The 26,183-nt window shown below is 51.2% G+C and overlaps 1 long non-coding RNA gene across 2 annotated transcripts; it reads left to right on the forward strand.

Annotated features, from left to right (window-relative positions):
- Positions 1–26,147, forward strand: LOC122694091. Of its 2 annotated transcripts, XR_006341110.1 has the most exons (7): positions 1–5,009; positions 5,743–5,972; positions 8,080–8,179; positions 13,093–13,294; positions 13,989–14,073; positions 15,342–15,525; positions 24,843–26,147. It is a non-coding gene; the product is annotated as an uncharacterized LOC122694091 (long non-coding RNA). The 2 variants fall into 2 exon arrangements; XR_006341112.1 differs by lacking the exon at positions 8,080–8,179 and having other exon boundaries at positions 24,843–25,875.
- The last annotated feature ends 36 nt before the right edge of the window (positions 26,148–26,183 follow it).

The raw sequence follows: 26,183 nt of genomic DNA on the forward strand, positions 1-26,183 counted from the left end.
CAGAATACTGGAGTGGGTAGCTGTTCCCTTCTCCAGGGGATCTTCCCAACCCAGGGATCGAACCCAAGTCTCCTGCATTGCAGGCAGATTCTTTACCAGCTGAGCCAACAGGAAAGCCCACTCTGGATATACCTATTATCCTCCCAACTTTTGATTTGTCCTCAGAGACATTGATGTATTATTTTTATTAGAATTGTATCAGATTTTTAAAATTAAATTGTTTATTTTTGTCATTATTTTTATTCTACTTATTGACTTATTCATTTTGGTTGTACTGAGTCTTAGTTACGGCATGTGTGTTCTTTGGTGTGGTGCACGGGCTTCTCTAGTTGCAGTGAGCGGGCTCCAGAGTGCAAGGGCTCAGTAGCTGTGGCACGTGGGGTCAGTTTCCCCGCAGCACGTGGGATCCCAGTTCCCAGATCAGGGATCGAACCCATGTCCCTTGCACCGGAAGGTGGATTCTTAACCACTGGACTCCCAGGGAAGTTCCTACTTTTTATTATTATAAGCAATAAATGTTCACTGAGGAAAATGAGAATATGCCAAGAAGGGAAGAAGTGAAAAAAACCCATAGTCTTATGATTAAGAATTATTCACTGTTACCACATTTAATACTTGATTGTTTATAGCACAAGATTTTCACTGACAAAGGTTACACCTCTCACATTCTTTGGGTATGTGGTCTTCAAAAGTTATTGGGGTGGTTGTAGAGATTAAGGACCATCTTAAGAATAAGAATAAGGTGCCTGTTGGGAGAGGAGGGGATGGAATATCTGACCGTGACCACAGCCTGATACTCTGGAGGTGATACCAGAGGAGATTAGTGGGTAGGAAAAGGACCCTGTGCTGGGTTCTGCTGCACAAGACAGAGACCTAAGCAAACAGCAGCTGGAAAAAATAAGAAAGAAGAGACATTGTTATTTTGCTTTCATTTTCAAACTTGGAGGTACATAATGCATGGCTGATAAAACATTTTTGCTACTCTGAAGCTCTTGCTTCTCCACTCCTAAAGTGTGGTTCTAATTCAAATGATCTGCAATGGAAGCTAAAGTTCAAGACATCCCGGGCAGCAGGATGGAGCAAGCGATGACTCAAGAAGGGGAAAGGTACATTCCAGCTTCTTTTAAAAAGGTTTAAGCAAGTTGTTACCCTCTGCTTACATCTCATTGGCCAGAGTTTAGTCTCAGGACTTACCTCCCTGCAACAAAGTGTGAGGAAAAGTAGTCTTTAGTCAAGATACTAACATACAGAGGTTGTGTCACTGTGGAGGAAAGGGGAGGTTGACAGGAGACTCGTTTCGTGGGAGGGGATGTCTGGACTGTGATCAGGGCTCCACACTATGTGGAGCTGATACTGCCCTGGGGATAGTTTGATGGGACACAATAGGAGGCCAGATCAGATGCCTCTCTTGATCAGCCCCCTCCCCAGCCTAGCCCCAAGAGAGTTCTCTGGGATTATTGGTTCTGCAAGTACGGAGCTAGGCCCAAGTTGGTGCCAAGTGAGAGGTTCACTGTTTCATCTTTCCCTCTCCTAGTGCCATCTGTCTAAGGTGCTGTCACAGCCATGGGCAGGGCAGTGTGTCTGATGAGAGGGGCAGACCCAGAAGGAGCCAAAGGAAGGAGTGGTTATTTAGTCTTTGGATAGGTGGAGGAGGGGCGCTGAAAAGTCTCTGCTAAGAAGATGATATTCAAGTCGAGTCTTAAAAGAGGATTGGGGTTTGCTGAGTGGGTGGGGAGGAGAAGGGGAGAGGATGGCCCTGCTGCAGAATGAGTGACTGGGGAACTTGTGTGGCATGCGGGTGTGACTAGGGCACCGGAGTGATGGCGAGAGGTCAAGAGAGGGAGGGAAGCTGGGAAGGTTGAGGAGGGTCCTGTGGGCCCACCAGGAGTCAGGGGAGCAGGGAGTGGTGGGAGCAAGACAAGCTACGCTTGTTCTTGGCTTGAGAGAGGCTTTGCCGCACCCCGTTAGGCTCTGACGAGGAAGAGGGTTTGAGATGGGTGAAGGTCCTCCAGGACCAGTGATGCTGGCTTAGGGCAACCAGGAGACCGGGTCCCTGGCTCTGGGTGTGAAGGCTGTGAGGCTAGGTGGTAGGGCAAGGTGAAAGACCAGTTCTTGGGGTCAGAGGGCATATCCGTGAGCGGTAGTTAGGTCCAGGAAGGGAGGTCTGTGTAACCATCTCCTTTGAAGAAAGCGAGACGAACCCACAAAGGAGGGACTCCCTGACCAGCCTCGTCCTACCTGCTCAGCCCTTTTGGACAAATAGGGTCTCTGCAGGTCCCTGACTGGGCACCCTCACCGTCAGATGCCTGTACGGAGACAGTAGTATTACATGTGACCTTAAGATTGGGGTTTGAATTCTAGTTCTGTAGCCTACTTGACTTCACTGAGCCTCAGTCTCCTCATCTATACAATGGGAGTAGTAAGAAGATCAGCTTCAAAGTGCTGGATGAGGAAGTGATTGAATGGTAGGTGGTCAGCCAGGAAACAGCCTGGCAGACTGTGAGGGTCCTGGTCTTAAAGAGGCAGCAGGAGGCCTGGAGCAGGACTGACTTCCTGGGGGTCAGCAACAGCCCCTCCGTCCGTCTGCCCCGCTCTGGAGGGAAGGTCCACGAAGAGCTGGCAGTGCCAGGGCCCCTCCTGGGGCTGCAGACTCTGCTGACCGAGCCCCCTCCTGTACTAATCAGGCCGTGCGGTGGAGTGGAGGAGCTGGGCCTGGGTGCACTTGGCTAATCACTGTGCATTCTTAGCTGCTGCTGTTGAATATTTTAACTAGGAGATTTCCTCCCCTGAGCTGATTGCAGCATATCCACGCACCAGCCTGGGACAGGGCTTGCCAGGGCAGAGGGCCAGGAAGCCGAAGAGACGGGCTTGTTTTTTAGGACTCTAAGCAGTGAAGTGAGTTCCAGATGGGCAACACGATTACCCGTTTCCTTTGTAACTCAGACATCCAAGTGGCCAGTCACTCTGTTTGGGTCCACATACCGCAAGGAGAGGGAGTAGTAATAGCCACTTATTCATTTATTTTTCCACTCATTCTCCAGTCTATCCATCTTTTCTTCCACCTATCCCCTCATCTACCCTTTCATCTACCTGTCAATCCATCCATCTATCCATCCATCCATCCTTTAATAAGCTGTGCCTTCCCGTTCTCTAGGCTCTTGCAGACATTCTTTCCTTTTCCGTCCTAGTCTGATACCTGAGGCCCTCACCCTGCTGACTGGAGGAAACCTCAGCCCCACCTACATCTCACTGAGGCTTTGTGGGGAGTGTTTTCTCGGGGTGGCTGTTGCTGTCACCTCTTTCTGTGAGGTGCCGCTGTGGGCTTCTCCCCTCATCCTCCCCAGCTTGTCCTGACTTCTCCACCCTAACAGTTTGCTCCGAACCTGGACACAACACCTGTCTTACTCTCCAAGTCTCCCTGACATACAGTCGTCATAGGTAATGGATGGTATTGAGAACATTCTAAGGAAATTGTGCCCCACAGAGAGAAAACTTAAAATTTACCCTTCAGTATCAGTGTTCTCAGGCTTCCCAGACGGTGCTAGCAATGAAAAACTTGCCTGCCAATGCAGGAAATACCAAAGACACAGGTTCCATCCCTGGGTCAGGAAGATCCCTTGGAGGAGGAAATGGCATCCCACTCCAGTATTCTTGCCCAGAGAATCCAATGGACAGAGGAGCCTGGTGGGCTACAGTCCAGGGGGTCCTAAAGAGTGACACAACGGAAGTGACTTAGCGTGCACACATCAGTGTCCTCATGGCCCATCACAAGGAGGCCTGTCCCCGCCTGTCTCCCTGGTCCTGGGGGGGTGTTGCAGCTCCCCCTCAGCTCAGCATCTTCTCTCATCTCTTTTGTCTCTCTGGGTCCAAGACTACGACACCTGTCCATCTCACTCATCAGGAATAACAAACCAGAACCAAAGGAAAAACTGCCATTCTTTTAACATGAAAAGACAAAAAAGTCCAGATATAGGCCCTTGTCCCTAGGGCAGATGCTTAATGCTTATTCTGTAAAGAGGCTGACCCTGAATTTCCTTAATCTACACTTTTAGATGGGGCTTCCCCAGCGGTTCAGTGGTAAAGAATCCCCCTGCAACGCAGGAGATGTAGTTTGATCCCTGGGTCAGGAAGATCCCCTGGAGGAGGGCATGGCAACCCACTCCAGTATTCTTGCCTGGAGAATCCCCGGGGACTTCTGTCCATGGGGTCACAAAGAGTCGGACGCGGCTGAGGCAGCTAAGCACAGCACAGCACACTTTTAGATTAAGCCTGGGCCTTGTCTTTATGAAACCGAGAGACCAGTTAAACTCTTTTTTCTCTCAAGAAAAAGTGGCCAGGTTTCTCTAGATTATAAAACTCAAGTGGACCTTTCCTGCTTTTATCCTGGTACCCACCCCTACATCCTCTTATCCTCCAATCCATGTTCATTTTTTTCATTTGCCCAATAGATATTTATTGTGCACCTTCTAAGTTCCAGGCCTGAAGCTGAGTATGGAAGATACAACAGTGAATGAAGCACGCAGCCTGTGTCTTCACAGAGTACATACACAGGGTGGCTGGGAGAGGATATAGTAAATAAATATATAAGACGTACTTTCAGAAATAAGTGCTAGGAAGGGAAAGTGCCTCCAAGCAGACTCTCATCTAACTGGCTGTTTATTTCTTCACGTGTCTGTTTTTGCTCATTCATTGCTTCAGGCATCAATAAACATGGGCTTGATATTTGTCATTTATTTGGCACTAGGCCAGGTGTTGGAGACTTGAATACAAAAAAAGACCATGACCTTTCCCTTGAAGCAGGCACAGACTGATAAGTGAGGGAAACAGATAAACACCTTACAGTGATACCGAGGGGCTGGAACTAGAACAGAGATGCTCGTGGACCAGTAGGAGCCAGAGGAGGAAAAAAGCACCACTACAATCGGAGGCTGAGGGCAGGCTTCCTGGAGGAGGTATCATTTAATCAGGACTTGGCAGATGAGAATGAATTTGCCCAGGCAGAGACGAAGGTAAGGGTGTTGAGGGCAAGGGGGAGAAAAGGCAGTGAGATCCGGGGTTTTTCCTGCTATGGGGTGGAGCTGCCAGTGGCCAGAGAGAGTGCCTGGGGAAGAAACAGCCCTGGATGAGGCTGGGCTGTTTCCCGCGGAAGCTCCACAGGAGAAGAGCCTGAAAGCTGAGCTGAAAAGGGGCACAAAAGCGGGGCTGAGGCTGCGGAGGACACGGGGAGAGAGAAGAGGAGTGGGTTGGCTCTGTGGAGAGGGAAAGGAGCGATTCCAGAAGTATTTGAAGGCCCAGCCTTTGCACTCACTACCTGCTGGGGTGTGTTTGGCTTCTGCAGAGAAGCCTGTTGCTGCAGGGTAAATTCTCCCTGGTTGCCTGCACTTACCTCCCAGTGTGCTAATGAGAGCAGAACTTCAGGAGATGCCAGAGCCTGCTATTTTGTGTTTGTCGAGTGGAGCAGGGTTGGATGGAGGTGCTGCCAGTCAGAGACAAGGAGAGCGGGCTGGCGCTGGGACCCCGCTCTGCAGGGCGAGCCCCAGGCCTGGGGAAGGCAGGACTGGGGACAGCAGAGCCGGGAGCTCCATGTGGGAGAAGGGTGAATGCGCTGGACAGCAGGAGAGCAGGGAAGGGGGTGTTCTGAACGTGGCAAGTCGGCTCCCAGAATTCTTGGAGACACCCAGCGGGGCAGGTCATGTGGCTGGATGGTAGCGTGAAGCATTAACTTTTGCATTTTGACCCCAGGACCTTCCCTCTTCTGGCTGGCAGACATGAAAGAATGCTGGCTGGGTAATTTTTTTCCACCTGAGAAGAGATTAAAGCAAAGTAAAACAAAAACAAGTTTTCCCTGTGCCAGAAAAGGAAAACCTGGATCATACATGAGAGTGAAGTCCAGGTTGCTAAACAAAGAGGGTTAAAAATGCGATGTCTTAAAGAAGATGGAGGTTATTGCATCTTGGCCTCACCATCCTCAGGTGAGAGGGGAACTGGTGGGCCACAGTTTGGCTTCTCTAGGACTCTTGGGGATCCAGGTGCCCTCCATCATCCCTAGAATAATAATCTCAGCTTCACGGTCAGTGTGGGTCACAGACACATCTGTGTTCCAGCTTGTGGGGGGGGGGGGGGACAAGTACACTGGGAGATTCCATGGTCCAGCAAATTTTCGCTTCTTTTTTGGTCTATCAAAAACAGTAGGAATAAACTCCACAGAGGGAATAAACTCCCCTGCCCCAGTTCCAAGTCTAGGCCTTAAGAGGCATCATAAGTTTCCATCTGATCCTCTGGGAGCTTCTGACCTCAGCCATAAGAAAAACCTGCCCAAGGTGACTGCTCTCTCGGGAGCCTCGGTGTGGGAACAAGACATGTGGGGCAGACCTGAACTTAACCTAGGATTGGAAATGAAGCAGCTGCTTTGAGACCTGCGGATGTGTCAGAAATAAATACTCACACTTGTTTACCACTGAATTTTGGGGTGGTTTTATGCAGTATTACTTCAGCAAAAGCAGGTGATATGAAGTGTGGAATGAGGGCAAGCAATTTTCTTTTAAGTAAGCATGAGTGAAGTTTAGAAAATTAATATTAATCATATGATTATAGTTAGCTGCAAGGGAGGCTGAAAGATATAGACTGTTGTGGCACAATCTGATGCCCAGTTTAAAAGAAGAGCTATGGACATAAAATATGCTCATTAGTCAGTAGAGAAGTTCTAATTAAAGCCATGGAGTGATGCTGCTAAATTCTCACTAGAATGGCTGAAAGGGCTGATCATTCCGTGTGCTGACGAGGATGTAGAGCAACTGGAATTCTCAGACACCACCTGTGGGAATGTAAAATTACAACCACTTAGAAAAATGGCTTGGCAGTTACGTGGAAGGCTAAGCATACCTCTACCCTATGATCCAGACAATACACTTCTATATATTTACCCAGGTGAATGAAAACATATGTCTGTACAAAGACTTGCATGAATGTAGCAGCTTTATTTGTAATTGCCCCAGACTGGAAACAATTCAAGTTATCCATCAAGAAGTGAATGAATAAGCTGATTGTGGTCCATCCATGTGAAGGAATACTGCTTAGCAATAAAAAGGAATGAATTGTTGGTACATGTAATAACATAGATGAAAATCTCAAAGTAATTACGTTGAGTAAAAGAGGTTTGGGGAGAGAGTAAGAAGGACCTCTTCCCTGCCTGCATGGATCCCTGGGAGGCAAGAACTTTGCCGGAGTTTTCTGAGCCGGTGCTAGCAGAGTGGAGACGATGTGGCCACACCCGGGGAGAGGGTGGTGGTCAGGGGCGCAGAGCACCTGAGACAGCCTCTCTGTATCCCCCCTGTCCCAGTGCAACCAGAACAGTAAGATTTTTAGGAGCCCTTGAAAGGGTATCACCCAGACCCTCTAAAGAGTAGATGCTAGGATAAGAAGTGGTAACAAACTGCAACCTCCCTTCCCAGGGCCCCAGGCTCACCACCCTGGACTTTGACACTTGGGATCCTTGTCCAGGGTGGGAAGGGCAGGAGGAAGAAGATCTCCTTGCTTTGCACTTGTGTCAAGACTCTTAAGTGAGCACCTCTTCCTCAGAGGGGGACAGAAGAGGTTCACCTGGCCTGGGTCTTTTCTCCTTCCTTAGTGGGCAGAGCTTTCTGCCATATCCTTGATGCTGGGCTCAGCTGGGGCCTTGCTTTGGCCACAGGTGTGGTAATAGGTACAATGCAAGTGGAGGTTTCACAAGCACTGTTCACTGGGGCATGCTTTCTTGTCACTTTTGTTCCTTCATCATCGGTAAGAACACATCCAGGTCAGCTGCTGGAGACTCTAGGAGACTGACAGAGAAAACCACACTCATCACAGCCAGTCCCCGGCAGACCACTGACTGGCTGCAGATGGGTGAGTGAGCTTAGCCAAATCACCGGAGCCTGGTTCAGATCTTCAGAACTGTTCAGCAGACCCACAGACTCCTAAGAAAATAATCCACGGGTGGTGTTGCAGGCTACTACGTTTTGGGATTTGTTAACTACAACAGCCAACGGATACAGGGTCCACTACTCTGACCCACATATGAGCCTTATTTTGTCCACTCAGGTGGGGATACTATTTCCAGTGATGCTGTCTCCTTATCTTGGTCCCTTCCTGGTTCTGGAGACTTCTGGACAGCAGAGGTGTAGAGAAGGACTGGCCCCATGTATGTACCTCTCACATCCCTCAGGGGAAAGCGTGGGGGTGGGGGTGGATGGGAGGGGACAGCTGGTTCAACAGGAGCCACTGCAGAGGAAGCCGAAGTCATGAAGAAGCAGGGAAGTGGCAAGGACGTGAATTCCACTCGGGGAAATGCACAACTTGATTACTACTCAACATTTGCAGTACCCAGATACTCTAATTAAGAGAAAAGGTCAATAGGTTAAATAAGTAACTTAATCAGAAAATTATGCAAAGTGCCACAAGTCAAACGTATTACATGGCTCTTGAGATCGATATGGTATGCAAATCGATCACCCGGGATCAGGACAGCACAATGATGGGAAGGGGGAGTCAACCCAGGAGGCTCAGGAGACTCAGCCTGAGTGGGGGAGCGTGGGAGCCTGGGAGCCTGGCACCCCGAAGTAGATCAGTGAGGGAGGTGTGGTCTCTCATCCATAGACCGGGGAGGGTGGTATGGCACAGAGCATAGGTCTGGGTGTCCACGCCCTGGGCTGGAGCCCAGCTCTGCCTCTGCTGAGCTGTGTGGCCTTGGGCAAGCCATGGAGCCACCCGAGCTTCATTGACAAAGCAAGGATGTTAATACTGGCTTCTCAAGATTGGAGAAGGATCAGTTATCAGCTCTGACCCTGGTGTGTGTGTGTGTGTGTGTGTGTGTGTGTTAGGGGTTTGTGGTCATGGGGCCAGTGAGGTTTCCTTCCTCTCTGCCACCTGTCTTTCTTCCTCCTAAGCCCTGCATACAGTCAGGACACTTAATCAGAGACCAGTCAGAGGCCTTTAAATGCATTTAGAACAGTTATCCTCAACTGGGGGTGATTCTTGGTGTATATCTGAGCAAGTTTTGTTAATATAACCCATAGGGGTGGGGGTGTGCTACTGACATCTAGGGGGTAGAAGCCAGGGGTGCTTCCTAAATACTCTGACATACAGGACAGCTGGTTATCCCGCCCCCAGCAAAGAATTATGCTTGTGCCCTGTCGCTCAGTTGTGTCCAATTCTTTGTGACCCTGTGGACTGCAGCCCACCAGGCTCCTCTGTCCATGAGACTGTCCAGGCAAGAATACTGGAGTGGGTTGCCATTTCCTCCTCCAGGGGATCTTCCCGACCCAGGGACTGAACCTGCGTTTCCTGTACTGCAGGCAAATTCTTTAAGGCTGAGCCACTGGGGAAGAACCAGCAAAGAATTATCCAGCCCCAAATGTTTGTAGTGCTGAAGTTGAGAAACCCTGACTTAGAAGAATTGAATAGCTGATGAGAGAGAGAATCAGCCAGAGCATAAAATGTGGCAAGAACCTTATGGAGTGATCCAGAACTGAGTGACGATAGCCTGTCAGGGTTCCAGGAACCTCTGGGGGTCCCCAACAGTCCTGGCCCTTCAGCGAATGTCCTGCAGGAGCCCCTGTCCTCGGCCTGTGAGCAGACAGACTCACATTCAACAGAGTTTGCAGGGAGCAGTCCTGTCAGCTTGGCTGCAGAGGGCCTGGTCTCGAGACAGCTCTTCCTGGCCTGGAGACGTCAGGCCTGGCCTGGCCCTGGTGGGGGGAGGCGGCCGTGGGGAGACTGCCCTGGCCTGGCATTCTCTTGCAGCCTGAAGGAATGTGGCAGAAATGGACCCTTATTTGGTCTTGTTTTTATCCCCCAGGAGTGTTAAAGTGGCCTGGCTTTTCCCAGGCTTTCCCACTGCTCCAGGGAGGGAAGTGGGACCTTGGGGACGGTCCCACGCCTGGTGTGGAGAGAAGAGACCCAGCCCCCACCTGGGGTACAGAGCAGGAGGCCTGTGCTACTGCTGGGGCCTGGGAAAAGCAAGGGCCCGATCTTTGCCTTGGGAGCCTCCTGTTGACCCCTGGGCCCCCTGTGGAGTGCTCTCCCAGGGGAAGAGGTGGGGACCCAGCTGGGTCCTTGAGGGGAAGGGGCTGGCGGAGATCTGTTCAGGGCTCGTGGGGGCCGAAGGCAGGAGATATGCTTGGTGGAGAGGACCAGGGCAGTGAGGACAACTTTTCCTTCCAAGGGACCCTCAGTGTCTTGAGTTTCCTCCCACCGATCTGGAGTGCCCCAGCCTCTGAGGTCAGAGGGTGTCACTAAAGACTAACTCATGCCATAGGGCTCAGGTCTGGGGAAAAGGGCAGGGGGTGGTACAGGGCTATCAGGCATCTTCCTCCTCCCCTTCCTCATGACGTATGCAGTCTTCTCAGGCCTGGAAGCTTCCCTTTCTTAGGTCTCAAGTCACAGGCAGTTGGAACTGACCCAGAGTCCTCCCCAGCAGTTGGGGAAGTAAGGCCCATAAATGGTTAGGGTCCTGTCCAAGGCCAGAGTGTGGGTCAGCGGCAGGACCCAAAACGAAGCCTAGGTCTGCTGACTTACCCAGTACCGGCATGTGGCAACCTCACAGATGCCTCTGCTCACTCTTGCTTCACCTGTCTCATGAAAAGTGGTCTTCCAAAAACGACATTGTATGTAGCCATCAACTACACTGTAACAAATTACTCCAAAATATGGCAGCTTAAAACAAGAAACATTTGTTATCACGAAGTTCCTGGGGGTTAGGAAACTGGGTGCATCTTAGTTGGGATTCAAGTCTCAAGCTCTCTGGTACAGACAGGATTAGGGTGCCAGCTAGGGCTGCAATCTTCTCGAGGCTCAACTGGGGAGGATCTGTGTCCTAGCTCACGCACATGGATGTTGACAAAGTTCAGGGTCTCGCAGACTATCGGCCAGAGACACCAGTTCCTTGACAAGATGAGGGCTCCCAGCATGGTGCCCGGCTTCCTTCAGGGGGTGGTTGGAGAGAGGCCAGGGCAGGCCAGCAGGCAGAAGTAGCATCTTTTTGTAACCTCATTTACGAGTGACTTCCCACCATGCTGACCATATTCTATTCAACAGACTTAAGTCACAAGGCCCAACCCACCCTTGGAGTGGGGAATCACAGGTGTAGACCTAGGAGGTGGGGATTACTGGGAGCTGTTTGAGAGCTGGCTTCCCACATAGTCAGTCGGCAAAGAAGGTCTAGCGAGGTCCATGGCTTCTCCTCTCACTTAATAGTTCATTTGCTTTCAAACTCTTGGGGAAATCCCAATACATATGACAATTTAAATGGAGCTGGAGGAGGGGTGGGATCCTCTTCTCCCCTCCAGACAGGAATCTCAGCCTAGATGAAACCCAAGTTTCTTTGCACTTGTACAGCCTAGATTTTTATACCCATCCAATGGAGGCTTCCCTGATGGCTCAAGCAGTAAAGAATCCACCTGCCATTGCAGGAGACATGGGAGATGCTTCCCTGGGTTAGGAAGAGCCCCAGGAGAAGGAAATGACAACTCACTCCAGTATACAAGAATACTCCAGTATTCTTGCCTGGAAAATCTCATGGACAGAGGAATCTGACAGGCTACAATCCATAGGGTCAAATAGAGTCTGACATGACTGAGCATGCACACATCTGATGGAGGCAAAAGTATTTGGCCGCAGGTCAGAAATGTCAGGTCCTTGGCCAGGTCTTAAGGAATTCAGGCAAGTCACTCGGTTCACAGATGAACTTACCTGTAAAAGGTGGAACTTGGATGGGGATTTCTGGTGGAACATTCTCCTGAATTGAAATCTCCCACGCTGGGGACAGAAATCTCCCACGTTCTTGCCTTCCCTCTGCCCTTTATAGACTCATAACTGGAAGATGCCAGTGCATCTGAGAGGGGTGGTTGCATTCCTGGGGTGGTGTATTCCAGGGGTGGCGGGGAAAGGTGGGTGGGGGGAGCTGGTAGAGAAAGGTCAGGACACTGGCCTGGGCCTTAGCAGTTTGGCATCTGCCCAGGCAACCACCCTAACTTAGCAGTGGCCCTGAACTCCCTGGAGGTGGAAGGGAGGGCCCCAGAGAGAGAAAAGCAGGAAGGCTCCTGGGGAAGGTCCTACAGAGATCAGTGCTGTCCAAAATGCACCCCTACCCTGCCACCTCCGCCAGGATCCACATCCCAGATTTGCCTCTTCATCTCAGCCTGGCTTCCTATGTTTGCCTGGGAGGTGTTACCTGCTCCTCATCCACACCTGCTGGCCCTTCACCTTGCTGCTTCCAGTCCAGCCTCATGGGCCGGAGTCAGAGTGTCCACAGGGTCTGGAGGACAGCAGAGTCTTTCTCCTGGGAGCTGAGAGGGTATGGACCTGGGTTCCCGCATCTAGGCAGGAAGGTGCTGCTGGCCTTAGCGCAGGGAGGAGGCGGCAAAAACCCCTGCCTGCGTCTCAAACTCATTTCTAATTCACTTTCCTTCTGAAGTGGTTTTGAGGAAGTGCGATATCTGAAAAGGCAGCTAATGCAGGCCCTGTAAATAGTGCATCTGCGGCTGTAATGGAGGGAGAGAGAGAGAGAGCAAAAGATGGATTAAGTGCCCACCGTGGGCCTGGAAAAAAAACCCTTTTGATCTCTCCCTACTGCACAATGCCCTGTTACCTTGTTAGCTTGCATCAGCCAGAGAGAGGATGTTTCTTATTGTGATTGCTGCAAATTGGCACCTATTTCCCAGAGAGTAGCTTTCTCCTGAATTAAGCAGAGCACCCGGCTCCATCCCGGGTGATAAGGACCTCCTATTAGGGGGTAATGTCAGCAGGGAGCCGCCTCCAGTCTGCCTGCCTGCCTCAGGGACTCCTGGCTGGCCGCAGTCTCTTAGCTTAGCCTCGCAGGCCAGGGCAGCTGGGGGCCCCTCCACTGAGGCTCATCTTTCTCATCCTGGGGGTGGGTTCATTGCTCCTGATGGATCCTTCTGATGGCTGCAGGGGGCCCACAGAACTGCTTGGGACATGTGGTGCTGATCACTGAACTCATCGTCTTTCCCTCCAACATAAGCATCCTAGATTCTCCACTTATTTAATTAATAAATCCATTCGATGAATATTTATTGAGCACATGCTATGTTCCAGATGCTCTGATGGTGCTGGCGACACAGCAGTGAACGAGACAGAGTCCTGCCCTCACCAGGCGTGCAGAGTAAAGTACCACCATCTTCCATTGGCCATCCCAAACCCAGAGTCGCCTGAGACTCCTTCCTCTTCCAAAGCGTCCACATCCACTCAACTCAGTCCCTAAGTCTCCCCCTGTGAACCCCTCCGTTTGTACTGGAAGGTACAAGAATTGATCTGTGTGCTTCTCTCTCACCAGCTGGGACCAAACCCCAGCATCTCTCACTTGAACTCCTGGATTACCCACTTGTGTTAGTCTCCTACTCGTTGCTGTAACAAACTACCAAAAGCTTGGCGGCTTGAAACAACACACACTTGTTGTCTTGTCATTGTTCAGTCACTAAGTCAAGTCCAATTCTGACTCTTTGTGATGCTTCCCTGTCCTTCACTACCTCCCAGAGTTGGCTCAGACTCATTCCCCTGAGTCAGTGATGCCATCCAACCATCTCATCCTCTCTTGCCCTGTTCTCCTCCTGCCTTCAAATCATTCCCAGCATCAAGGTTCTTCATATCAGGTGGCCAAAGTATTGAAGCTTCAGTTTCAGCATCAGTCCTTCCAATGAACATTCAGGGTTGATTTCCTTAAGGGTTGACAGGTTTGATTTCCTTGGTGTCCAAGGGACTCTCTAGAGTCTTTTCCAACACCACAATGAAAGCATCAATTCTGTGGTGCTCAACCTTCTGTATGGTCCAACTCTCACATCTGTACATGATGCTTGGAAAAACCCTGGCTTTGACTGTCCAGACCTTTGTTGGCAAAGTGATGTCTCTGCTTTTTAATATGCTGTCTAGGTTTGTCTTAGCTTTTCTTCCAAGGAGCAAGCATCCTTTAGTTTCACGGCTTTGTTATCTTACAGTTCTATAATTCAGAAGTCTGACACAGATCTCACTGGGCTGGATCAAGTTATCAGCAGGGATGTGTTACTCTCTGGAGCTTCTGGGGTGAGTTTCCCGGTCTTTTCCAGCTACCAGCAACTGCCTGCATTTCTTAGTCCTGCTGGACTGCAGAAGCTGGTTGGCAGGAGCCTGACTTCCAGTCTCTACTGCTCTCTACCCAGCCTCCCAGTCCAGGCCATGAACACAGTTAGGATCCCAGTGAATATTTACTGAATTGGTGAATAATGAATTTACCATGTATTACTGTGTGAGAAAAAGAGCAGGATGCAGACAAATATGTGTTCTCTTAAGAAAGAAGTCCTATACATGGGTACAGCTGTGTGCATGTTTATGAAAATAGAAAAGCTCAGGAAGGACCACATTTATTGCAGTGGTGACCTCTGGGGAGAGAACTGAGTGGGAACAGACAGGAGAATGACTTCTCTGTCTTACTTCATGCATTTCTCATTAAAAAACATTTTAAAAAAAATTTTTGGTTAAAAGCATACATAGCCATTTTAAGCACTTCCCTGGTAGCTCAAATGGTAAAGACTCTGCCTGCGATGCAGGAGACCCAGGTTCAATCCCTGGGTCAGGAAGATCCCTTGGAGAAGGAAACGGCAACCCACTCTAGTATTCTTGCCCGGAAAATTCCGTAGACAGAGGAGCCTAGCAGGATACAGTCCATGGGGTCACAAAGAGTCGGACACAACTGAGTGACGCACTTTCACTTTCAACCATTTTTAAATGGAAAAAAAATTAAAACAAGACCAAACAACTGTCTTCTAATTGAATATGATCAAATGTCACAGAAACTGAACAATATATTTTAAATAAAAGCATGCCTCCTAAGCACATCCCCAGAGGTGTCCTTTGTGTCCACTCAGACCCTTAATGCTGCTCACGTGGTCCTGCGATGGCTGCAAAGGACCCTGCCGGGGCTTCACGTGGGCCCTGAGGGTGGGTCTCCTGTCAGAGACTACTGCACCTCCCTCCTGTATCACAGCTGTGGTACTTCCTCACCTGGAGGACCAGTGTGAGCCCCTGGGCCAGGTGGGGTGTGTGTGTGTGTGTGTGTGTGTGTGTGTAGGGGATGGTGGGTCTGGGGTCTGGCTTAACTCTGCAGCCTCCTCCTCACACCCCACTTGCAGGAACCCAGAGCCACCATCCTCCGACATTTCTCTTTTCTAGGCCTTAGTACCTGCCGGGCTTTTCACAGGGGTGGCTCTTCCCTGCCATATTTACCTGCCGAATGTCTATGCATCTTTTGATACCTGGCACCCCTCTGGAAGTTTCCACTCTGCCCTTCCTGACTCTTCTCTCTCCCCCAGCAGAACCGGCCCCTCCTTTCTCTGGGCAGCTGCTGGAGAGATGGTGTGAAGTGGTTTGGGCAAAGTCTCTGGCTCCACACTGCCTGCTTCTAAACCCCAGCACCACTGCCTACTCACTGCAACTTTGAGTGACTTCAACGCTGAGGCTCGGTGGCCGCACTCGAGACTTGAATGATGATACCCACTGGTAAGGTGGCTGTGCCCTTTAAATGGGGTGACCTATTTGAAGCTTACTGCTCAGAAGAGCCCAGTACTTGGAAGGGGCTCCAAGCCAGGTAGACCTCTGGCCCCTGGGGTTCGGTGGGTAGTCGGGGCTCACTGTCTTGAAGGGCCAGGAGAGCTCTTAGGAGGAAGCATATCTGAACTGAGTTCTAAAGGCCAAGGAGATTGTTCCAGCCAGTGGGTGGGACCAGGAGCATCAACCACGTGCCGTGGGTGTCCAGAAAAGCAGGGTCACAGAAGAGGAGACAAGCCCAGTGGCCTAGAAAACCAGAGGCCCGGGTGTCGGCCCAGTTCCCCGCTGGAGGGACGTGAGGATTGACAGCCTTTGTGCCGCTTCAGTCCAAGCTGTTTGGGGTTTGGCGTGAACACACAATAGTGCCTGAAGAGGTGGCTGCTTTTTTCCCCTGGAGCTCTCAGATGTCATGAAATTGGTCTGAATAATTTTTTCCTCTCAAATTGTTCAAAACATTCTGTTTCTGGCCTGAGCGTTCAGGTTTCCCATTGCCTCATGGAAAGGGTCCTGGGGCAGATTTGGAGGTCTTGGGAAGCACAGTGAATCGGGGCACCCTGTCCATGTGCTCTGCTTCTCTGCCAAGCCAGAACCCCCCCCAGAGGCCAGAGTGGAGGCTGACTGGTGGGCACTAATGGGCTGAGCGCTGCGGCCCCATGGCCCGGGCGGTGGCCAGTGCCTGTGGGCAGCCTGGGCTGCAGGCCCAGCACAGACCAGCAGGAGCTGCCGGGAGTCCAGCCAACTGAAGCCTGATACCTGGCTCTTGGCTCCATGGGTAGCTGCCCAAGAAGGTGGGAAGGAGGCGTGGGCCTTCTAGGGCGGCCCGGCCTGGGGGCGGCTCTGTGGCTCTATTTACATTGGCTTCAGTGGAGCAAGAGTGAGGAGCTGCTGATAGCATCTCAGGGCTCGTGCAGCCTCCAGAGAGATAGGGCTTGTACTTCTCCAGCATGGGTGGGCTCACTCACACACATGCGCAGACACACACACACACACACACGCACACACATGCACATGCACACACACACACAGTGCCGTTTGTCCATGAGCCTCCTTGAAACTCACATGTGGACATTCTAAATCAGGAGGAGACATTAAGGGAAGTGGTGTGTGGGGGGAGTGGGGTCCTGGCCAAGGGAGGCAGTGAGTGTCTCAGACTCTGACACTTGGGGAGGGACGCAGAGATGTGGATGCTGCAAGACGAGAAGCTTTGGCAGGCCAGAGCACTCTGATTATAGAAAAGTCCTTTCGTACTGCCTGCCAGCTAGTGTCTACTTCCCATAGCCCTGGGGTCTCAGGACCCTCCTCTCTGCCACCCCGTGTTGGCCAGATGTCTTGCCTTGCACAGCAGAGCCCGGGGGTCTCAGGACTCTCCTCTCTGCCACCCCATGATGGCCAGCCATCTTGCCTTGCACAGCTGCAGGGACCCCATCCGCCCCGAGCGCTCTGGGACTCCTGTGCCTGGGGTTCAGGAGCTGTCCTTAGGGGTGCACTGTGAGCGCGCCCCCTGGGGGCTGTGGGACAAGGCAGGCAGCACTGAGAGACCCTCAGACCCTTGAAAGGCTCTGTGGGGAAGTGAGTGTCGGCCTCCTCTGGACCCGTGGAAACTGGAGCTTCTGAGTCATCCTGCAGATGCAACTCAGAAATTTGTTTTATTGTTTCTTGTGGAGGGGGCGGGGTGGGGGTGGGGAGAGTCTACTCTACTGATGCTGATAATCAGCGTCACAAGGTCTCCATGGGGTGACATGGCCCATAGCGGCGGCTCAGAGCAGTTACTGTCCCTTCTTGAGAACCTCCTGCCTTCCTGTCCCTCCTCGGACCACACACATAGACTTTTTTTTTTTTAATTTATTTTTTTAATTGGAGGTAAATTGCTTTACGGGCTTCCCTTGTGGCTCATCTGGTAAAGAATCTGCCTGCAATGCAGGAGACTTGGGTTCAATCCCTGGGTTGGGAAGATCCCCTGGAGAAGGAAAAGGCTACCCATTCCAGTATTCTGGTCTACAGAATTCCATGAACTGTGTAGTCCATGGGGTCACAAAGAGTCGGACAGGACTGAGTGACTTTCACTTTCACTAAACTGCTTTACAATGTTGTGTTGATTTCTGCTGTACAACAACGTGAATCAATCATAATTATATGTATATCCCTATCCCTCTTAAGCCTCCCTCGCCTCCCTCCATCCCACCCCTCTAGGTCGTCACAGAGCACTGGGTTAGGCTCCCTGGGTTATATAGCAGCTTCCCACTAGCTAGCTATTTACACATGGTCATGGATACATGTCAATGCTACACTTCGATTCGTCCCAGCCTCTCCTTCCCCTGCTATGTCCGCAAGTCCATTCTCTATATCTGCGTCTCCGTTCCTTCCCTGCAAACAGGTTCAGAGTGAAATAACACACAGGCTTCCAATTCAGGTTTGGCTTCCATCTTGCAAACACAGGAACCAGCTCTGGCTTATTTGGGTAAAATGGAGATGTATTAAAGGCTGTTGGGAAATTTGCAGAATCTGGGCCAGAGCTCCTGACCTGGAGGCCCCCACCCCAAGCCAGGAACAACACCCAGATAGCTTCTCAGAACTAACTGGTCTGGGAAAGACCCACGGCCGTCACTGCAGGGTGCTGCCTCTGCCCCCGGCATTGTGTCACGGCCAGCGCCTGGTACTTAATGTCCCAGAATCTCAGCCCAGCTCCCCTAGAAGCTGGGTGCGGTGTTCCCGCACCCTTACTGGAACGGGCTCCAGGCATCATCTGCTTTGTTGCATCATTTTCTTTCAATTCAAAGGTTCAAAGTTTGCTGTGGATGAGTCCGGTCAACAGAGTGAGGTCACGGGCTTGAACTCTGGCTGCAGGGAGGATGGGAAAGTGGAGGTGGGGTGGGGAGGATCTGACTTCCACATGAAGGTAGTCTCTGACCTGGACTCAGAGTGGGAAATTCCACCAACACACAGATGTGTTCAAAGGTGGCAAATGACTACTGCAGAGATGTGTGGAGCCCAGCTCAAAAGAGCAGCAGTTTTTTCTTTCTTGTCTCTGTCTTTTTTTCTCTCCCAAGAGCGGGAACAGTAAGCCTGTGATACACAGATGCCTCAGCCTTCCCTCATTTCTACACAGCTCTTCTGCCAAAACCTGCAGTCTGGTGGTGTCCCAACCTCTTTACCCCGGAAGCTGCTCCTGTCCCTGGGGAAGATGTTTGGTCCCAGCACCCATCCGGCAGCTCAGGGGTGGCCACGGGGTCTGTCTGATGTGCCCCCAGAGCAGCTGAGTTGCAGCTGGCTCCCTCCCCAGATGACACCTACAGCACGCGCACCTGGCCTGGGTGAACATTCATCTCTCCTGAGGACAGCTTCATCTGATCCTCCATGGAGAAGGGCTATGCACCCTGTTAGCTTGCCTCTGACCACTGTGCAGCGCCCTGAGTCCAGGGTGGACCCTTCCCTCACTGGCTCACGTAAGGAGAGTTGGTTTTCTGGCTTAGCGTGAGTGGCTCTGGGTCTGGCGGCATGGCTGGGGTTGTAGGGAATGGGGGTATGGCATGGGGCATGTCTGGGGACCTGGCATGGAACTGAACACATCAGAACATACACCCCTCCAGAAACCCCCAGTGACATAATCTTTCCCCTCAGTTATTTCACTGTTCCACCACACAAACTAATGTGTTGTTTTTTAAAACAACGTATTAGTGTATTTTAAATTTCAGAACAGTAATGTCCTTGTTGTTTTTCTATTGTAAAAGTAATGCACACTTTATAAAAATTCAAGCCATATATAAATCTGTAAGCTAGAAATTGGAGAGAACTAGAAACTTTTTATATGGAATGTAGAGATAACCATTATTAAAAGTTTTCTTTTTTAATCTACATATATAAATATATGTAGAGCTAAGGCTGAAATGAGTGTGTGAATGGAAACAGATCCCAATATGGTATTGATTTTAAAAAGTCAGTTGACAGGAGACTCTGCCTGGCTTCACATTGGAAGCAAAGAGAACTAGGAAGGCTGTCTATTGGATACTCAGCCTCAGGCTGACTGGTCAGGCCCAGTACTGAAGCTGGGCCTGAGCAGTGATTGTGTTTTTAGCAGTTATTCCTGGGATCTCATAGCCAGAAGGACCGGGATCATGTCCACGGTCACCCCCTATGGAAGGAGGTGTAGTGGGGAGAGGGTACCCGGGCTCTGAGGGGTCTGGCCTGGGTCCCCCTGGCCTGCCTTTTCCCCTGACCAGACTGCCTGGGGGTGCGGGGAGCTGCTCCTCCCTGGGGATCCAGAGGAGGAAATGGCTGGGCCTGCTGACCTCCCAGACCCTGTGGTCCCCTGGGGCATTCATAGCTCCAGAAGCCAGCCTGGGATGTTTCATGGGGCCCTGGGGCAGGACAGAAGCAGATGAGTAGCAACCGCTCACTGGTTAGCACCCAGCTTTGCACTCAGCAGTCACCGAACATCTGCAGAATGAATGAATGACTGAAGGGTACACATCCCCTTGGGGGGATAATCTTCATCAGCTCTAATTGTATTTCTGAGTCTCAGGGCATCTCCCCAACCTGTCCCATTTCAGGAGGTCGAGCAATTCCTAGGAAACCGCAATCCTAGCCTCACAGAACTCAGGCCTTCTGAGGAGGCTGGCCCTGCTGAGGTCACCTATCCTGTCCCCTCCTAGGCAGGCCTCTGACCTGTGACTGCAGTTTTCTGAGAGACTTTTCCAGACCCAGCTTCCCACGGGGATGTGACTACTTGCCCAGTGCAGAGGGAGGCTACTCTGTGCACGTGTGCGAACAGGCCAGCGACTTGGAGTTGGCAAGGCTCTGCCCTGGGGACCTCTCCTCTTCATAATTCAGGGCTGTCGTGGGCTAGGGTGAAGGGTGTCTTTCACAGTCTTGGGGTCTGAGGTGGATCCCCAAGATTTCCCACTTGTTGGGGGAGGGTCTTCAGGTCCCCTGCCCATGCCCCTGGTCCCCCTCCCCTGGTCTCACTCAGTAGGGCTCTTTCTCTGCCTCTCCTCCTCCCCCGCATCTCCTTCCCCTCCCCATGGTTCCCAGAACTAGGACCCAGGCCGCCAGCTGCAGCCCATCCAGGTTTCCTATCGGATTATGAAGCTTAACATTTTTGTGAAGGAAGAAGAAAGCCGTCCCTCTGGGAAGCGATAAGAACATTCCATCCTCCTCTGGCTCCAGGGAGCCTGGGAAACAATCACCAAAGGGAGAGAGACTCCCCAGGGACAGGCTCTCCTGTGCGGGCAGGGCCGCCCTCTGCCGGCTCCCCTCCCCTTCCGCCCTGTGTCCTCCTCACTCAGGGTCCCTGGCCAGGCCGTGGGCCTGAGGGGGTGGGCAGGCCTGGGGCCCCTAGACCCAGGTGCCCAGACCTAGTGGGCTTCTTCTCAGCCCGGAGCTGCCCCTGGGGACCTTGGGCACCAGCTCTCTTGAGGGCAAGCTGTACAATCTGGGAGGAAGGAAGCTTCCACTAAGAGGAGCCCCAGAAGAGACCGCCATGGTGGGGGTTGGTTAGCAGTGGGCGGACCCGCCCCCCCACCTGTGGTGACCTAGAGCCCATGAAGCGAGATGCTGAGTCAGTCTCTTGAAGGTCTGGGGGCCTGCAGAAGGCCCTATGGTTGGCATACCGATGAGTAATGGGAACTTTGTCCAATCAGCGCTCCTTCTGCCCACTATCATCTCCCTCTGTCCCTCCCTCTCCCTTTCAGGGACAGCATTCACCAAAGCCCACTGGGACCCAGGCGCTATAGGAGAGACAAGGCTCAGTGGCACCTCCTCTTCATTCCTTCCTCGAGGATGACCTGCCATTGCTTCGGCGCCTTTGCACTTCTCTTTCCTCAGCTTCTCTTCCTTCAGAATCCCTACCCCTTCACTAATATGAAATCTTTTAACGTTGTCTTCTCAACGAGGCCTCCTTTGCCTTCTTGTCTCAAATGGCAAATTGCTGTCACCCACAAGAATTCCTCTCCCCCTTCTCTCAGCATTCGCTACTATATAATATACATTTTACTTCTCGATTATACTTTTTGTCAGTCTCTTCCGCCTAAAACTGAAGTTCCCAGAAGGCAGGAATTATCACCCGCCTCCCTTGCTTCAGTGGCTAGAAGAAAGTCTGGGAGTCTGAAGGGTACACTGTATGGATCAGTGACGTGGCAGGAACCAAGGGGGGCCCTGCACCAAATGCAGGGGGAAGCATGGGGAGTGGGCTTTGAAGAGAATGTAATGAAGGGACTATTTATAAACCTTTATCAACCGTGTACATGGTTAACGGGAACAAACAAGGGTGTGAAGTGCCCAGCGCTAGCCACAGCGGGGTCCTCCCCAGCCCCACATGGGAGAACAGCTGCCAGACAGACCAGGGCCCTCACCCCAGTGCCGCCCAGTCAGACAGGGGTCTCTGGAAGCCAAAGAACAAGGGTACCTGGATCATACAGTCCAGGTCAGGCCCCTGGGACCCTGGGTAGGGTAGAGCCTGGACCTGGAAGAACACCTGAGAAGATCTGCATACAATAAATATGTGTGGAACACATGAATGGCTGCCCTTAAGAAACCCACATATTGGTGGAGAAGACACGCTTATCCTTTTACTCATTGCCCTCATTCATAGAAGGCAGAACTGTTGAGCACTGGCTGGGTGTTTGGATCCATCAGAGAACAGCTCAGAGACCATCCCAGCCCCCCTGAAACCCACCCCTGGGAAGGGCTTGCTGGAAAGAGGGACACAGAGGGTGGGTACCCACATATCTTCCCTGTCCACAGTTCATGGCCTGTGTACCTGGGTCAGGGTGCATTGGACCCAGTGCAGGACGGGGCAGGTAAGAAACCCTCGGGGAACCTGTTAAGTCAGGCCCGATTGGGTGGAGGCACTGGGTGTGGGGAGACATCATTTGTCATTTGTTTTTTCTAAACCCTGGGGATTTGAAGTTGGGTGAAGAGGAGGTCACCAAGGAGGGCAGTCTAACCCTGCAGTCACTCACGCCAGGGCCACTCCCTGTGCCAGGGCTCCCCCCGGCACCTGACCTCCCTTCATCTCGGTGACTGACGGCCCTGTGAAGTCGTTATTCTGCCCAGTTGACTGTGGAGGGAACGGAAGCACAGAGCGGTTAAGTAACTTGCTCAAGCTGCCACAGCCACTGAGTGGTGTGCCGTTGGCATTTGAACCCTGGTAATTAGTGTCTGGAGGCCACACTGCCGGCCTTTATGCAGAAATCTTTTTTTGGTTATCCATTTAAAAAAAAATTAACTTATTTATTTTAATTGGAGGCTAATTACTTTGCAATATTGTAGTGGTTTTTGCCATACATTGACACGAATCAGCCATGTGTGTACATGTGTTCCCCACCTTAAACCCCCCTCCCACCTCCCTCCCCATCCCAATGCAGAGATCTTTGATGGGAGGTCCATTTTGGGGGAGAGTGGCAGTCCTCTGAAGGTCTGGGGACACTCGTGGTGACTCACCATGAGTCTCTCCAGACCTTCTCCATCTGGGGAAGGGAGGAGCCTTGTCAGAGATGAGGGTAAGCTTCAGGCCAGGTGTTCCTTGAGGCCAGGTGAAGGCAGGGCTGACAGGGGTCCCTGGTTCTGGAAGCCAGCCTCACCTTCATCTGCACTGCCACCTTCTCTCTTTCTCTCACACCTGTTCTGCGGTGGCTCCTCCCTGGCCACCCAGCCTGCAGTCCCACCCTTGCCCCGAGCATTCTCCATCCCAAGTTTCCAGAACTCCAACACTGTCATGTCACGCCCTCCACTCCTGACCTTCAGCAGCTCTTTTGGTACCAGGATAAAATGTCCAACTTTCCCCCCTAGGCCTGGAAGGCTCTGCGTGACCTTCCCTGGGCACCTCACCAGCTTTTTTCTGGCCATTTCCTCCTTGACCTCTTCATTCCAGCCCCCTAGTCTTCTTGCTGGTTCTAGAACACACCATGTCATTCTGGTCTGGGGACCATTCCACTTACTGGGTCCCTTGGGGGTACTGTTTTCTCAGAATACCTCACTCCATCAGGCACTTCAGTTCCAAAGGCCTTTCCTGAAATGCATGTGTCTCCCCTCACTCAGACCCTTTTCATTCCTTTATCGGAGGGATTATTTGTTTTCTTTCTGGACTTTATCACTGTCTGAAATGATCTTTTTTATTATATTTATTTCGTGTCTTCCTTCCCCCATTAGAATAAAAGCCCCATGAGAGAAGGAAATGTGTGTTTTGGTTAGTGTTGTATCTTCAGGGCCTAGAACACTGTCTAGTGTACAATACATGCTAAACAAATAATTCTTGAATCAGAACTTGCTCTGCTATTTCTCACCATGGGGCCTTCAGACACACAAATCCTTCTGCCACCTTCTTCATGCAGTTTAACTCCAGTGAACTTTAGTTCTGAGCTCAAAGCCCACTTCTTCAGGGAGCCTTCTCCAACTTCCCTGCCATGCCAGCCATGCCCCCACACCCTGCACATTTGCTCTCTCAGAGCCCTGGACTTCCGTGGTTGCGCCTCGTTCTTGCTCCTTACTAGGTCAACTGTCTCTCAGCGCTAGAGAGTAAGGTCCACAAGGTCAGGGGCTGTGCTGTTTTGTTTACTTCTGAATCTTTGGTGCTTCACACTGAGCCTGGCCCACAACAATAGCTGCTCCAGGGTTATATGTTCAATCATTGAGGGGACAGCTGGGGCCCTCAGGTGGCCATCAGAGTGAGGGCACAGGTCTCTTCCAGTCACTTCTAACTTGAAAAGTCTAGAAAAGCCTGCCAGGAATTTTCATATATGTGATCTCAATCTTTTCAACACATCCATAAATAGGTATTGTGATCTTCCTTTATAGACAGAGACAGAGGCTTGGCGAGGTTAAGGAAACTCCCCAAGATTACCCATCTGAGAGTCGCAGAGCTGAGACTCAAACCCAGGCCTCCTGAATTGAGAGCTTTTCCCAGGGGTCTCTGGGAGAGAGTAAGCTGCAAGGCAGATTCCGGGCAAGGTTGGAGGTATCCCCTCTCCCCCAGGTTCTTCCCTTCCCTTATAGCCTGTATTAGATTTCTGATACTGTGTAACAGATTATCCCAAAACTTAGTGGCAAATATTATCTCACTGTGTCTGTAGGTCAGGAATTTGGGTGCAGATTAACTGGGTCCTTTGCTTCTGGGTCTCTCATGAGCTGCCATCCAGGTGCTGCCTGGCACTGCAATGAGTCATCTGAAGGCTCATTTGGGGAAGGATCCGCTCCAAGCTCATCTGTGTGGCTGCTGGCAGGATTGCATTCTTGCTGCCTCTTGGCTGAAGACGGTTCCCTGTGTTTTGTTGCAGGGGCCTCTCCAACATGGCAGCCCAGTTCATCAAAGCAAGCAAACCAGAGAGGCTAGAGTGCTGAAGAAATGGAAGCCAGTGTTAATAATGAAATCCTGGAACAGTGTCCCAGCACAGTCTGCCCTACTCTGTCGTGAGGAGCATGTACCTAGGTCCAGCCACACCCACAGGAGGGGATTACAGGAGGGTATAAATGCCAGGGGCAGGGGTCGCTGGGAGCCGTGCCAGAAGCTGCCACCACACAGCCTGTTCTCTTTCGGCTGCTCTCAGATCACGAATTCCTGCAGGGCAGCTGACATCATGTTCACGAGCACCCGTGGGATGCTGCGTGCCTTCATTCATTTATTGTCTCACTCATTTGACAGACATTTGCTCCCTACCTACTGTGTGCAAAATCTTGATTGCTGGAGTGACAAAACTGAATAAGGCTCATTTCCTGCCTTGAAAGAGACAGATGTGTAAAGAAATAAGTGAGGTTTAGTGTCTGCTACATGGAGACTCCTGAAAAGAATAGGGCTAATGCTGTTTTAGCACTGACTGTGTACAAGCATCAGTCTAAACACTTTATAAGTATTGTCTCTTAATGCTCACAGCAACCTGTGAGGTAGCTACTATTATTATCACTCCATTTTGTAGAAAAAGAAACCGAAGTACAAAAAAAAGGGGGTGAATGTAGCTGGCAAGGCAGGGCTAGGGTTCCACCTGGGCAGTTTGGCCCCTGAGTCCATACACTGAGCCGTGTGTCATCTTGTCTCGTGCAAGATGGGCTCCACGAGCAGTCCTTTTAAAGGAACGACAGGTGTTGGGGACCATCCTTGGGACCAGTTCTTTCTTGTTCTTCAAGAGCAATATGCAGACAGATCCTTTTCCATGGGCCTTGATGAAGCTGCCTGCTGGCATATCTGGGGTGGGAAGAATGACTAGGAAGACCACTCGGCAAGCTGGGGAAGAGAGTTGTTTTGGTTTAAAAGATTGACATTTTAATAAACTGCTCTTAATTAACAGCACTTTGAAATTCTGAGTGGCGTGCTCTCCATCTTAAAACAGGCGGTCGGGTGGCTTCTTAGAGAACGCGATGCTTGTGGGTGATCTCCCTTTTTGAAACAAACCCAGACCCTCCAGTCACAATTTATTTTTCATTCCAAAAATGATCTTTACTGCAAATGTTGCTTTGGTTCGAGTGAATTAGAAATCCTTATTACACAGGCAGGCACTTCAAACAGTGCCCGGCTCACCGCGCCGGCTGTGGCATCAAAGACTCGGCTGGAATCTCTGATTACCACCCAGGCTGTGGGCCACTTGGGAGCAGGCAGCATCTGAAACGGGGCTCCGGCTGCGGGA

Source organism: Cervus elaphus, chromosome 1, assembly GCF_910594005.1.
Source record: "Cervus elaphus chromosome 1, mCerEla1.1, whole genome shotgun sequence".
Taxonomy (NCBI): Eukaryota; Metazoa; Chordata; class Mammalia; order Artiodactyla; family Cervidae; genus Cervus; species Cervus elaphus.